At 45.9% G+C, this 11,779-nt stretch overlaps 1 long non-coding RNA gene across 1 annotated transcript; it reads right to left on the reverse strand.

The window, feature by feature from the left end:
• Positions 1-2,377: 2,377 nt before the first annotated feature.
• On the reverse strand, positions 2,378-9,622 carry LOC140419903 (uncharacterized). Its single transcript, XR_011946077.1, has 2 exons — positions 9,521-9,622; positions 2,378-7,119 (listed from the first exon to the last, which is right to left on the reverse strand). It is a non-coding gene; the product is annotated as an uncharacterized lncRNA (long non-coding RNA).
• Positions 9,623-11,779: the final 2,157 nt, after the last annotated feature.

Consider the following 11,779-nt stretch of genomic DNA (forward strand, 5'->3'; position numbering starts at 1 on the left):
AGCTGTTAGTTGAACTGGCCAAAGGGATTCCCCTCTGTGCTGTGTGGTCGGGTCCCGTGATGTCATTTTGATGGACTTGACTAGCAGTCAATCAGCTCAGATTTACCCCATTCTTCATTGTGATTGGTGGAACCCTTCAGAAACCTCTGAAGGGAAGGCTAGGAGAAGAAGCAATCTCCATTTTAATTCACTTCTATTTACACCTGGAAGGCAGCACACTGCAAGTCTGGACTCTCTCTATTTTTACCTCTCTGCCTGGCGATTTAAAATGCTTCCAGCCAGCCTGTGAAAGCGAAAGCAGATCTCTCTCAGCTGAGGGCTTGTGGCCAAATACCTTCCTCTTTCTGCACAACCTGGGAGCGGTTGGCAAGTTGTCATTTCCGTTCTGATTAAGCAACTGTGAGGCCAGAGCTCTGAGTTTTCTCTCACCTGTTGGACTCCTCCTGAGGGTTCAGGATAAAGAGAGGAGCCATTGAACATCCATTTAAAACTCTCATGTTGAGAACTTCAGTGAGGCTGGTTGTCCGTCTGGTGGTCCATCAATGACCCTGACTCCACCACTCCCTGGAGAAGAGAGATTCACAGACCCATAGACCTCAGGGGAAAGAAATATCCTCATCTGTATCTTAAATGGGAAATCCTTTTTAAATGTAGTTCTAGTCTCTGCCACAAGGGGAAACATACTCTCCACATTCTCTCTGTCAGTTCCACTCAGGATTTCACGTGTTTCAAAAAGATCATCTCACATTTTTCTAAACTGCAATGGATACAGTCCCAACCTGACCAACCCTTCCTCAGAGGGTTACCTCCCCATTCCAGGAACCGATGGAGTCAACTTTCTCTGAACTGCTTCTAATGCATTTCATTTTGAAATAAGGAGACCCAAACTATACACAGTGCTCTAAATATGGTCTCACCAAGGCCCTGTACAACTGCAGCAAAACATCCCGACTTATATTCCAGTCCCTTTGCAACAAATGACAATATTCAATTTGCCTTCCTAATCACTTGCTGTACCTGCAAACTAATTTACTATGGTTCCTGTACCAGGACACTGTCATGTGAGGGTACCTTTAAGACATGGATGTTTAAGCAATGTACCTTTAAGAAAACAGTGATGTCAGAGTGGGTGGGGCTGAGCTTAGGTCAACCACTTTGCAGGTTTTTAGTTTCAGTTTAAAAAGCAGCGTGTGTGTGTCTGTGTGTTTCCAGAGAGCTGCAAGTTTTGAAAAGAGCTGGGTGTGTGTCTGTGTTTTGCAGTGAGCTGGATCTCTACCATGAAAGACTATCTCTGGATCATTTGGGTGATTTAAAGTAAAGCCTTTAACCTGATGTGATACTGTTTCAAGGTGTTAAGTCTCTTGGAAGTTTGAAGGAACATTTTAAGGAGTTATTTACTGTTGCAATATTTTCTGAGTTATCTTTGAAGTAAGGGGTGTTAAGAGATCCAAAGTTTAGTTAAGTTGAGTTCATGGAATAAACAGTGTTTTGTGTTTAAAAACCCACGTGTCCATAATTGTAATCCCACATCTAAGGAAAAAGCCGTGTGCTCGGAAAAGCAAGAAATCCATTAAAGGGAGAGGTTGGTTGAACTCCATGATACATTTTGGGGTTCTGAAAACGCCCAGATATCGCTGTACCTCATGCTTCAGCAATCTCTCCCCATTTAAATAATGTTCTGTATTATTTAACCCTTTCTGCCAAAGTGGACACATTCACATTTTCCCAAGTTATGGTCCGTCTGTCAATTTGTTCCCACTCACTTAACCTATTTCTTGTCTATTATTATTATTTGCAGACTCCTTAAGTTCACTTCACAAATTACTTTCCTACCAAGCTTTGTGCCATCATCAAATTTAGCTGCCATACATTCAATCCCATCATCCAACTCATTCATATAGTTTGTAAAATAGTTGAGGGCCCAGCACTGATCCTTGTGACATTCCACTTGTTGCATCTTACCAACCCAAACGTAACCCATTTATACCTACTCTCTGCTTCCTGTTAGCTAACCAACCTTCTAACCATGCTGATATGTTGCTCCTCCCGCCCACCCCACCATCCTGAGCTCTTATTATGTGCAATAACCTTTGATGTGGCACCCTGGGGAATACCTTCTGGAAACCTAGATAAACAGGTTCCCCTATATTGACATTATTTCCTGAAAAAGACTCCATAAATTAGTCAATCCCAATTGACTCTCTGAACCATATTTTCAAACATTGTGTCAAAAACTAAAATCTCCTCTCCCCCTCTGGCTCCTTTACAATTAGCTTAAGAGAGACTCACTTTCAGTTAAAGAGCCTGTCAACCTCTTTCACCCACTTTCCCCAAAGTGAATGAATTTAAGCAGAAAAATACCACCAAAAATCAAATATTTTCAATGAAACAAGTTTATTCATGAAATAGAACATGGTTGTAAATAATATCGGAACATTACTTGCGGATCAAAGACAACCAGAGTAAAGAGTAACCATGAAAGGATGTTCACAATATTCGGGACCCAAATGTTTCTCTTCGGTTCCTCTGTAGCTTGTTCCTCTGACTCCCTACTTTGAACACAGGAGCACAAAACCCTGGGTTCGAGACACCATCAGCCCTAATCATCCCCATCACCTGATTTCCCAGTCAGTCCTCCAGCAGCTTCCTGTCTATTAGTGTGACACCCATAGCAGATTCCCAACTGGGGCACAGGCCCCGTTCTTCTCAGCTAAATTCAGCCCTCAGCTCAGTTGCCTCGCTGTCATTGACACGATCAATAACGAGACAGAAAGGTGCCAGAGGCTTAAATAGGTAGACAGAACTTGTAGATTAGAATCTCTGTAAAGATCAGTAACTTCAAAACAAAAATCAAATCCCCAGTCAACAAATTAAAGGATCACATGACATGACTTAAGGTTTTATAACTTTTACTGGAACAAACAAACTAGAAGCAACATTAACTAAATATTATTTTTGTAGGAAACCTACACCATAAAAGTATCAGTCCAAAGTGATTCCTGAGGGTTCCGTTCTTTTCTTTTCCCAATCTGGCAGCCTTTAACTCCAGAACTGTCTTTCACAGTGAAAGATTGGCGAACTACCAGAAAACCGAGACTAGCATAAATAGGTCATTATTTGGTTGGCAAGATGTAACGAGTGGTGTGTCACAGGGATCAGTGCTGGGGAGTCAATCTTTTACAATTTATATCAATGACTTGGATGATGGGTCTGAAGGTAATGATTGTTGAGTTTGCTGTTGATGCAGGCAAAAAGGAAAAGGGGGTGGTGTTGCACTGATAATAAGGGACGGCATCAGTACATTAATAAGGGAGGATCTCAGATCAGGAATACAAAATGTGAAATCTGTTTGGGTGGAGCTAAGGAACAGCATGGGATGGGTTTGGTGCCAGAGGCACAGTGCTGCCTACACACCCCAAGGAGGTTGTACAGTTTTTTACAGCACTGTTGGCCTGTCTGGACGGTGTTGCTCACGGAGGTTACTGCCTCTGCCACCTGTGCCCAGGCATGATGAATGGTGGCAGCTGGCAGCTTCCTTCCCGGGCCGCGGTACAGGGTTGCCCGCCTCTCCTCCACGGCGTCCAGCAGGGTCTCAAGCTCGGTGTCCGTAAAGCGGGGTGCCACTCTCCTCACTGCCATCTTGTTGGCTGGGATGGTGTGTGGGGAGTGAAGTGTGTTTATGCAGCTTGTCAGCCTCCTGAGTGTCAATCGTGAATCCGGCAAATCCGGCACCGTTTCTCATTGGAATGGATTGAGTTCCATGTGGTGCCGGTCCTGGCCCCTCAACAGTCGTTGAATTGGACCAGGTGCGGCATCAGTTTTGCTATCGTAGAACTCGCGAATCCTGTCCTAGCATCAACACTTAGTCTCAGGAATGGAAAATTTAGCCAAAGAAATCTCCCAAAATTAGAGATCCAAGGAACGAGGGAGAATGAGGAATAAAGGATCACTCAGAGGCTGCATTGGAGAAAGTAATGGGATTGAATATTGATAAGTCCGGGAGACCTGATATTCTACATCTCAGAGTGTTGAAAGAGGTTGCTATCGAGATCACAGATACATTGATGATCATCTTCCACAATTCTATTGATTCTGGAATGGTTCCTGCAGATTTAAGGTAGCAAATGTCACCCTATTGTTCAGGAAGGGAGGGAGAGAAAAAATGGTGAACTACAGACCTGTTAGCCTGACATCAGTATTGGGAAAATACCAGAATCTATTATAAAGCATGAGATAAATGGACACCTGGATAATAATAATTAACCTGGATTTATGATATGGAGATGCCACTTCTGCACTGTAAATTCTATGAAACTATGAAACCTGTTGGACTTTAACCTGGTGTTGTAAGACTTCTTAACATGGATTTAGGAATAGGTAATCATGTTTGACAAACTTTTGGGAGTTTTTGAGGATGTTATTAATAGAATTGATAAAGGGGAGTCCGTGGATGTGGCACACTTGGATTTTCAGAAGGTTTATGATAAACACCCCACAGGAGGTTAGTCAGCAAAATGAAAACACATGGGATGGGAGGTAATATACTGGCATGGATTGAGAATTGGCTAACAAGCAGAAATCAGAGGGGAGGAATAAATGGGTCATTCTCACCTTAGCAGTTGGGACGAGTGGGTTACTGCAAAGATCAGTACTTGAGCCCCAGCTGTTCATAGTTTATACAATGATTTGGATGTGGGGACTAAATGTAATATTTCCAAGTTCGTAGATGACACAAAACTGGGTGGGAATGTGTGTTGTCAGGAAGATGTAAAGTCTGGTATTGTCTCTTGGCATCCCTGTTGGCTTTGCAGAGGTCGTACCTAGATTTTTTTGCATAGGTCAGGATCGCTTCTCTTGAACTCCTCACACCCGGTCTTCAGCAGGGAGTGAATCTGCCGATTAAACCACTGTTTCTGGTTGGGTAACGTACGTACTACCTTCTTTGACACACAATCTTCTACACACTTACTGATGAAGTCTGTGATGGTGCTGGCATACTCGTTTAGGTTAGCTGCTGTGTTCTTGAATATGGACCAGTCACTGACTCCAAGCGGTCGAGTAGGAGCTCTTCTGTTACCTCAGACCAGCACTGCACGACCTTCTTAAACGGATTCGCCCGCTCAAGTTTCTGCTTGTATGCCGGGAGAAGGAGCACCGTCTTGTGGTCCGATTTTCCGAAGTGCGGTCAAGGGATGGATCATCAGGCGCCCTTGATGTTTGTGTAGCAGTGGTCAAGGATGTTGGGAGCCCCTGTCGGGACAGGAGATGAGTTGGTGGAATTTGGGCAGTACACTCTTGAGGTTAGCCTGGTTGTGCCCGGCCACGATGAACAAAGCCTCCGGGTATTCTGTTTCATTTTTATTTATAGTGGTTACAATTCATCAAGCGCCTTCTTCACTTCCGCCTGGGGTGGGATGTAGACCACCGTGATGATGGCAGAAGTGAACTCCATAGAAGGTAGTATGGACGGCACTTCACAGTCGGGTATTCCAGGCCGGGGAGCAGTAGTTTGCCAGGGTCGCCACGTCCTAGCAGCAGGAGGAGTTGAGAAGACAAATCCCTGCACCCACTCCAGGTTCAGGCCTGGATGTGATTAACAGCAGGAATAACAGCAGAATCTAACCGTCATCGCTTGTGAACCCTTTGATGTCTCAGCATGTTGGATGACTCCCTGCCCACAGTTACAGCAGGTGAATGGCCTCTTTCCAGTGTGGACTCGCTGGTGTGTCAACAGGGCAGATGATTCACACAATCTCCTACCACAATCAGAGCAGGTGAATCAAGTGTGAACTTGCTGGTATCTCCGCAATGTGGATGATGTTTGAAATCTCTTTGTGCAGGGAGAGCAGCTGAACGGTCTCTCCTCAGTGTGAATGCACTGGTGTTCCATCAGTACCTGAGAGCTTTTAAACCCACTCCCATAGTCGGAGCATTTAAAGGGTCTCTCATTGGTGTGAGTGACATTGTGTTTCAGCAAGTGATGACCGAGTGAATCTTTTCCCAGTCTGAGAGGTGAACGGGCTCTCCCTGGTGTGAGCTTGCTCATGTTTCATCAGGTTGGATGAGGTTCTAAAGCTCTTTGTGCAGTGTGAATGCGCTGGTGGGACATCAGTAGCTGGGAGCTTTTGAAACCCCTCCTGCAGTCAGAGCATTTAAAGGGCCTGCTCTTGGTGTGAGTAACATAGTGGCTCAGCAGGTTGGATAATTGAGTGAATCCCTTATCACACACAGAGCAGATGAACGGCTTCTCCCCGGTGTGAACTCGCTGGTGTGCCTGCAGGTTTGATAACTGAGTGAATCCCTTATCACACATAGTGCAGGTGAATGGCCTCTCCCCGGTGTGAACTCGCTGATGTCTCTGCAGGTGGGCTAAACGAGTGAATCCCTTTTCACACTGAGAGCAGGTGAAAGGCCTCTCCCCGGTGTGAACTTGCTGGTGTCTCTGCAGGCTGGATAACTGAGTGAATTCCTTCCCACAGTCAGAGCAGGTGAAAGGCCTCTCCCCAGTGTGAACCCGTTCGTGTCTCCGCAAGTTGCCAATGTCAGTGAATCCCTTTTCACACTGAGAGCAGGGGAAAGGCCTCTCTCCAGTGTGACTGCGTTGATGCCTTTCCAGCTCGTGCGGGGCTATGAATCCCTTCCCACACTGATAGCAGGTGAACGGCCTCTCTCCAGTGTGACTGCGTTGATGCCTTTCCAGCCCGTACACGCCTTTGAATCCCTTCCCACAGTCCTCACATTTCCATGGTTTCTCCATGGTCTGGGTGATCTTGCGTCTCACCGCGTTGGACGATCAGTTGAAGCCTCGTCCACACACTGAACACGTATACAGTCTCTCCCTGCTGTGAAGGTGTAGTATTTTTTCAGGCTGTGTCAGTGATTAAAGCTCTTTCCACAGTCAGTGCTCTGTAACAGTCTCACGTGTGTGTGTGTGTCTCAGTGCTTTTCCAGACACACGGATGTTTAACATCTCTTGAAGCAGACAGAATAGACAAACATTTCTCCTTCGAGATTCAAAGGTCGATGATATTCGGTTCCCAATAATTGAGTGACTCAGTCAGTTCTTGACGTGATATTTAGTTTGAGATATCGGCCTCAAATTCCTCTTGTTCGAACTTCCTGCAAACAGATTTTACAAAAGTAATCATTGTCAGTACAGGATAGAAACTCAGAACAGACAATTCTAATTTCCAGCGAACATTCTTTCCTCTCTCTTTCCCTGAAATGCTCTAAATCTCAATCCCACACACTCTCCCTCCATTCTCACTCTGCTGTATCTAATATTCACCCTCTCAATTCTCCTGAGGGCACTGAATCAGGCTGATTGACAGATCCAAGCTCATTGCTTCCTGTCCTGGACACAGAGGCTGCCAGACAGATATATACTCTGTTACTGGACGATAAATGTGTGTAATGTACAGACTGGATTCACTTCCTTCCCCTCCCAATTCTTATGAAGGTGCTGATTGATGCTGATCAACAAATCTAAACTCACTACAACCCGTACAAGAGTAGAGACTCTCCATCTAAGTATATTTACTGATTAGAGATGGGGTGATTCTGAGGAAGAATTTTATTTAGTCATGGAGTGGTCATGAGCAGGAACCCACTGCCCACAAGGGTTGTGGAAGTCGAGATGATCAATAATACAAAATAAAATATGAAGAAAATAAACTTGCAGATGAACAGGGATATCGAGGGGGAATGGGACTGACTGGATTACTGTACAGAGAGTCAGCATTGACTCGAGTTCCCAAATGGATTCTGTCAGTGCTGCAATGACTGTATGACTGGAAATATATAATGTAGGTACAGTATTATATTACAAAACTAGAACTAATAATACATGTATTTTATCACAGAACCATCAATAATAGATCTAATATATTCCATATAACACTAGATAGATCTCTGTCTGATATGAAATGTTAAAAATTCATATACGGGATGTGAGAGTCGCAGTTCAGCCAGCAGTTATTGCCCATCCCTAGTTGCCCTTCAGAAGGTGGTGATGAGTTGCCTTCTTGAACCGCTGCAGTCCTTGAGTTGTAGGTACATCCCCTGTGCTTCAGGGAAGGAGTTCCAGGATGTCGTCGCAGCAACAATGAAGGAAGGGCAATATATTTCCACGTCCGTCTGGTGAGTGACTTGGAGGTGAACCTCCAGGTGGTGGGGTTCCCAGGTATCTGCTGCTCTTGTCCTTCTAGATAGTAGTGGTCGTGGGTTTGGAAGGTGCTGTCTGAGGAACCTTGGTGAGTTACTGCATTGCACTGCAGTCAAGCAGGCTGCTTTGTTCTGGTTGGAGTAGAGCAGCATCTTGAGTGTTGTTGGAGCTGCACTCAACCAGGCAAGTGGTAATTATCCTATTACACGCCTGACTTGTGCCTTGTGTATGGTGGACAGGCTTTAGGGGTCAGGAGGTGCGTTACTCGCTGTAGTCTTTGGCCTGCCCTGGTGACCACCATATTAATATGGCTAGTCCAGTTCAGTTTCTGATCAATAGTAACCCTCACGATGTTGGTTGTGGAGGATTCAGCGATACTAATGCCACTAAACGTCAAGGGGCGGTGGTTAGATCCTCCTTCGTAGGAGATGGTCATTGCCTGACACTTGCGTAGCACAAATGTAACTTCCACTTATCAGCCCACATCTGGATACTGTCCAGGTCATGATGCATTTGGACATGGACTGCTTCATTATCTGAGGAGACAAGAATGGTGCTGAACATTGTGCAGTCATCCACAAACATCCCCACTTCTCACCTTATCGTGAAAGGGAGGTCATTGATGAAGCAGTGAAAGATGGTTGGGCCAAGGAGTGCACCCTGAGGAACTCCTGGAGCTGAGATGATTCACCTCAAATCACCACAACCATCTTCCCTTGTGCCAGGTATGACTCCAACCAGCGGAGAGTTTTCCCCGATTCCCATTGACTGCAGTTTAGCTGGGGATCCTTGATGCCATACTCGGTCAAATGCTGCCTTGATACCAAGGGCAGTCACTCTCACCTCAACTCTGGCATTCAGCTCTTTTGTCCATGTTTGAACCAAGGCTGTAATGAGGTCAGGCGCTGAGTGACCTTGGTTGGACCCAAACTGAGCATCCATGAGCAAGTTTTGCTGAGTAAGTAACACTTGATAGCGCTGTTAATGAGTCCTTTCATTACTTTGCTGATGGTGGAGAGTATTCCAACAGGGAAGTAATTGGTTGGGTTTGATTTGTCCTGTTTACTGTTCCCTTTCATGTCAGCCATCTCCTGGGGAAACTAGCCCTTTAAATGTGAACATTAGGAAAGAGACCATCATTTTAGCCAGACAAATAAATGTGTCAAGCTGAGGGTGCAAAGGCTGTCGCAAAGGCTGTCAATGTCTTTCTGACAGAGAGAGACCTGGGCCAACCTTTCCAGAGTCTGCACCCTCCCTGGGTTAATTTTCTTTCCCTTTAGTTGCTGCAAGTCACCAGTTGAAGGTCAGAATGAGACAATAAATGGAAAGAGGGAGAAAATAAAGTGTTTTACTCACAGATGTTGGAGACAGAAGGAAGGTTCAGTCTGTGTGCAGCTCAAGCTCATTCAGAGTTGGAGGAACAACAGCTTTGCTCTGCAGAAATCTCCATGTCCAGCTTCCGCATTGAGGCAATGGGGGAGCTCTGATTGGTGGAAGAGCAGAGTCCTTCCGGTCCTCCAATCTTCCTATTGGTCAACACCTCAGCAGGAAGGTCAGTGGAAGTGATCTCGCCTGCACATGCGCAGATTCCCTTTCCCTTAGACATGCGCAGTCCCGGGTCAGGGGATGGGGAGACCACCGACGGCCGGAACTGTCAGCCGGTTGCCTGGGAACCTTGTCCCGAGGATATGTGGGGGATGGGGAACAATGGATGGGGCGGGGCTCCCGCGTCAGCGCGCTGGCAAGTGACGTCACCGCAGAGCGGACTCATCCCTATTGGTTGATTTAGAGGACAAGTTCGTTTGGGATGTCACAATGTGGAGTTTGGACAATAAGTTTCAGACTAAAACTTCCTCCTCTAGGCAACATCTGGGAGGAAATCAATGTCTCCCCCTTTCATAAGTTCATAAGATAAAGGAGCAGAATGAGGCCATTTGGCCCATCGAGTATAACCCTTCAACCCGATTAAAAATCTGTCTAACTAAATGTACTCACTGTCCCAGCTCCACTGCACTCTGGGGTAGTGAATTCCACAGATTCACAGCCCTTTGGGAGAAGCAGCTTCTCCTCAACTCTTTAGAATTTGCTACCTCTTTTTTAAAATAATCTTCATTGTCACAAGTAGGCTTACATTAACATTGCAATGAAGTTACTCTGAAAAGCCCCTGCGCTCCACATTTTGGCTCCTGTTCGGGCACACAGGGAGAATTCAGAATGTCCAAATTATCTAACAGCCCGTCTTTCGGGGCTTGTGGGAGGAAACCGAAGCACCCGGTGGAATCATAGAATTTACAGTGCAGGCGGAGGGCATTCAGCCCATCGAGTCTGCACCAACCCCTGGAAAGAGCACCCCACCCCAGCCCATGCCTCCACCCCATCCCCGTAAGCCAGTAAACCCACCTAACCTTTTTGGATACTAAGGGCAATTTATCATGGCCAATCTACCTTTTATCATGGCCAATCCATATAACCTGCACATCTTTGGACTGTGGGAGGAAACCAGGGAACCCGTACAATACCTATAAAGACACGGGGAGAACATACAGACTCAACACAGCCAGTGACCCAAGCCGGAACCGAACCTGGGACCCTGGAGATGTGAAGCAACTGTGCTCACCACTGTGCTACCATGCTGCCCATCTTATCCTAAGACTATTACCTCTCGTTCTAGAATGCCTGAAAGACGTGCTGTTAGGTGAATTGAACATTCTGAATTCTCCTTCTGTGTACCCTAACAGGCGCCAGAATGTGGCGACACGGGGAGTTTCACAGTAACTTCATTGCCGTGTGTTTTTTTAAATTTAAAGTACGCAATTCATTTTTTCCAATTCAGGGGTAATTTAGCATGACAAATCCACCTAGGCTGCACATCTTTGGGTTGTGGGGGCGAAACCCACGCAAAAACAGGGAGAATGTGCAAACTCCGCATGGACAGTGACCCAGATCCGGGATCGAACCTGGTACCTCGGCGCCATGAGGCGACAGTGCTAACCACTGCGCCACCGTGCTGCCCCATTGCGGTGTTAATGTAAGCCTACTTGTGACAAAAATAAAGATTATTATTATTATTATTAAGTAGGAGTAGCCTCTCCAAGGCAGCCTTCAGGACGCGCGACAATGCAGAATCGCCAAGCAGAAACTTATAGCCAAGTTCCACACATGGGTACGGCCTTGGATTCATGTCACATTACATTCAGCCCCCCCTCCCCCCCCCCCCCCCAACCATCTGGCCTGGGCTTGCAAAATTCTGGCTTGAGACAATTTGCACCCCTTTAACCTGTGATTATCCCTCTCTCCAGTCACTCCGTCTGGACCTGTAAATACTTAATTACCTGCAAAGACTCGCATTCAAAAGTATTGTCTTGTATCATTGACTTTCTCTATGAATATGTTTCTGGAACCCACCTATTCATTCACCTGAGGAAGGAGCTGTGCTCCGAAAGCTAGTGATTTGAAACAAACCTGTTGGACTTTAACCTGTAAGACTGTGGGCTTGTCAGCTGTACAGTGAAACCAGGCATCCAACAGCCACAGAGTCCTCTAATATTGGACACTGGGTTATCCCTGTTCTGTAAAAAACAGACCTATCTGATACTGGGGGTGATATAGTTAACC

The sequence above is a fragment of the Scyliorhinus torazame genome, chromosome 5 (genome assembly GCF_047496885.1).
Source record: "Scyliorhinus torazame isolate Kashiwa2021f chromosome 5, sScyTor2.1, whole genome shotgun sequence".
In the NCBI taxonomy this organism is placed as follows: Eukaryota; Metazoa; Chordata; class Chondrichthyes; order Carcharhiniformes; family Scyliorhinidae; genus Scyliorhinus; species Scyliorhinus torazame.